The sequence below is a fragment of the Gossypium arboreum genome, chromosome 8 (assembly GCF_025698485.1).
Source record: "Gossypium arboreum isolate Shixiya-1 chromosome 8, ASM2569848v2, whole genome shotgun sequence".
NCBI classification, from domain to species: Eukaryota; Viridiplantae; Streptophyta; class Magnoliopsida; order Malvales; family Malvaceae; genus Gossypium; species Gossypium arboreum.
In genome coordinates this window covers 75518809-75522808 of record NC_069077.1, presented here as the reverse complement: position 1 = coordinate 75522808, position 4000 = coordinate 75518809, and positions in this window count along the sequence as shown.

Sequence of the window (4000 nt, the reverse complement as noted above, 5' to 3'; positions counted from 1 at the left end):
TTCAGCTTAACAAAGAACAGAGAAGGTCGGCACAAATGGGAAAATAAAGGAAGAATCTGAATATGCTAAGAGAAGAAATGATAGAAACCCGAAAGAACTCCCTTTTTCTTTTGCAATATTTGGATATAGGATAGATAAAACAAAAATGAATGTGACCAACACGAAAAGTTGAGAAAGAAATCGGTAGCAAAGCTAGAAACAAAATCGGCACTCAATTAGCTAGAGAGTTGTGACCGAATCCTTTTTGACCAAATCGGACTCTTCTAATTTTGTTAGCTTCTAAACCTTAGACTCCTACAAGACGCTCCTACACTGCCGAAATTCTAAGTGCCAGAGTTCAAATTTGGCAGCTCCACTCCCACCAAATTCAAATTCCCCGATTTCCTCCTAAAAACCTTCCTGCTCACAAACCTCAACGACCAAGAATCCCCCTTTTCAGTCCCCACATTTGGCTAACAAAAACCCCCATTCAAACTCATTCAAACTTCTCGGTGTTTCGGTCAAATACAACTTTCTCCTATGGCTACTAGTAAAAATAATCTCCATTTGCACAAGCAGGGATTCAAACCTCAAACCACTAGCACACTCTGTCATGTTTTTACCAAAATAAACTTATAACCCTACTGGCCAAATATAGGGGTTTTATCCTTAAAAAGAAAATTTTTTTTGGAAGCCAAGGCTTGAACCCATGACTTCCCAGACACTTCCAGAGCACACAACCACTAAGCCGGACATTCTTTCACGTCACAAACACACAAAAATAATTTTGTCCTAGATTTGGGGCGTTACAATTACATCATGTGATAATACCAGAGTGGAAATGGGATAAATTTATGATGGATTTTGTATCGGGATTACCCCTATCTCTGAAAAAGAAAGATGTTGTTTGGGTTGTCATTAATCGACTGACGAAGTCTACACATTTCATTCTAGTACGTACAGATTATTCTCTTGATAAATTTGCTGAATTGTACATTCCTAAAATCGTTAGATTGCATGAGGTGCCAGTGTTTATTATTTCAGATAGAGATTCAAGGTTTACGTCATGATTTTGGAAGAAATTGCAAGAGCTTTGGGTACGTGGTTACATTTTAGCACTGCATTTCATCCCCAAACTGACAGTCAGTTTGAGAGAATAATTCAGATTCTCAAAGATATGCTTCGTTGTTGTGTTTTAGAATTTGAAGGCAACTGGGAAAAATATTTGCCATTGGTTGAATTCGCGTAAAACAACAGTTTTCAATCGAGTATAAAGATGGCACGTATGAAGCATTGTATGGTCGCAAATGTTGAACTCCATTGTATTGGATCGAACTTAGTGAGAAAAAGATTCACGGGGTTGACCTGATAAGAGAGATCAAAGATAAAGTGAAAGTAATTTGCGATAGTTTAAAAGTGACTTCAGATCGACAGAAATCGTATGCAGATTTGAAATGTAAAGGCATTGAATTTCAGATTAACGATATAGTATTTGTGAAAGTATCTCCATGGAAGAAAATCCTTTGATTTGGTGCAAAGGAAAATTAAGTCCACGATTTATCGGCCGTATGCGATCATTGAAAGAATAGGGCCAGTGGCATATCGACTAGCTTTACTGTTAGAGTTAGAAAAGATCTACAATGTATTTCATGTGTCGATGTTACGATGGTATCGATCAGATCCATCGCATGTAATTTCTCCGATAGAGATCAAAATTCAACTTGATATGACATATAACAAAGAACCGATCATAATTTTAGCTCGAGAATTTAAAGAACTGAAAAATAAAAGCCTAGCTTTGGTGAAAGTTTTGTAGCAATGTCATGGGTCAAAGAAGTTACGTGGGAACCTGAGGAAGCTATAAGAAAATAGTACCCTAACCTTTTTTCTTGTAAGATTTTCAGGGACGAAAATTTCTAAGGGGGGAGAGTTGTAACAGCTTGTTTTTAGTCAAATCAGAATAGTGGTTTCGGGACCACAAATTTGAGGTTAAAATAATTATTTTATTATTATTTTAATGTTATAGCATGATAGTATGATTTTTTGAAATTTTCGTTAAGAAATTTTATCGTTTGAATGCTTAATTTGATAAAAAGGACTAAATCACATAAAGTGTAAAACTTGTGTTCTATAAGATAAAGGTGTCTAATAGCTATAGAAATTTAAAGTGGAGGTCCTTATGTGATAAATATCCCATTAAAGTGTTAGTGGATGATAATGGCTTGCCAATTTTGTAAATTGAATTAATTATAAAAGTTAATTAAGTAATTAGGTAATTAAATGATAAATTAATAAAAAAGCCATTTTATGCATTCATCATCTTTCTAACCAAAATTAGGGCATAGAAAAACCATGAAAATAGCTTGAAGCATTCGGCCTAGTCTCCTTGTGCATGTAAGTTCAAATTTGATCCCTTTTTAATGATTTCTATGTTTTTGAGATTGTTGCAGCTTAGTCTAGCTAGGCCAGGGACTATTTTGCAAAATTGTTAAAGGTTTAATGTTTTAAATAGATGAATGTTGGTGTATTTTGATGTTTGAAGATATAAAATGCATGCTTGTTGTTAGAAAAACAACATTTGTTAAGTGATTTTTAGTAAAATGTCCAAATAGGGGTTAAATTGTGAAATGTGTAAAATTCATGGTTAATTTGTGAAACAAATGAAAAATGTGGGCTGCTATGGAGCTAATTGAAATTCAGCTAGCATGGGTTTAGGTTGAATTGCATGAATTTGTATTTTAATAAGATAAGGATAAATTGTAAAAATGTTGAAATATTAAGGGCAAAAGTGTAAAGTTGCTATAATGTGCATTTTTTTGGCTAAATTGAATAGGTTGATGATTAAATGAGTTAAATTTGATATTATATAGATCAAGAAAAGTGAAATTCGGATTTAGATCAGGAAAAGAATAAGGTTTTGGACTAATCGACTCTTTTTGTCGTTTTTGCATTCGAGGTAAGTTCGTATGTAATAAGCATTGTTATATTTGTATTTTAAATGCTTTGGTATTGCATAAACTATGGATACGAAGTTATGGACATGTTCGACGATGTTTGGCAAGTGTGAAATCCCGGTTGAACCTTAGGAATAGATTAGGATACAAATGAATGTCATTAGGGGTTATGTGATTTGGGTGCTGGTCCGTGTGTCCTATCGGTGGCTGAGTTATCCAGCATGTGTTGTAGATACTCATCAGCTTGTGTGAGCAGCACCGTGTAGATTTGTCATGACTGTCAGCTTGTGTGAGCAGACCCGTTGATAGCTCGAGAGTAAGCATTATATGTGATACGAGTTGAGATAGGTTCAGCTATGTATGTGACACTTAGGGTGCGATTTTCCCTTGTATCCAATAGTATTCCAAATGGTTCAACTGGTATGTCAAAGACATGGATAAGCATGAGACTAGTAATAGATGGTACAAGTATGTACAAGAACCGTATAAGTATTGAATCGATGAAACTTGTGAATTTCACAACTAATTTTGTGATTGATTATGTGGAAGGTTTGCTAGCTAGTATGAGTTATGTGATGATATATTCAATTGTTTGAATTGTGTATTTATGATTAATTGAGTTTATTTCATACGAGCTTACTAAGCTTTATAGCTTACACTATTTATTTTTTCGTGTTTTATAGTGATATCAAACCTAGCTCAGATTCTGGAATCGTCGGAGACCTTATCACACTAAGCTATCACTTTGGTACTTTTGAATCTATGATTTTGGTTTTATGGCATGTATAGGAGTTTGGTCTATTTGATATATGTTAGTAATGAATTTAGCCATTTGAATTGGCTTTTAAATGTTAAGTATTTGGTTTTGTGTATCGCCATTTGAGTTGGCTTATTTTGGCATGTTTGGTGATGTATATATATGTGCATATAGATTTAGTTATGTGGTTGATGATGGATATGTGTTGCTTGTTGATAATTAGCAATTAGGGATTTTAAGTGGTTGAGATTTGGGATTAGTATATTTGTGATTTTAGGCAATAAAATGATCAAATGAATGTGGTATTATT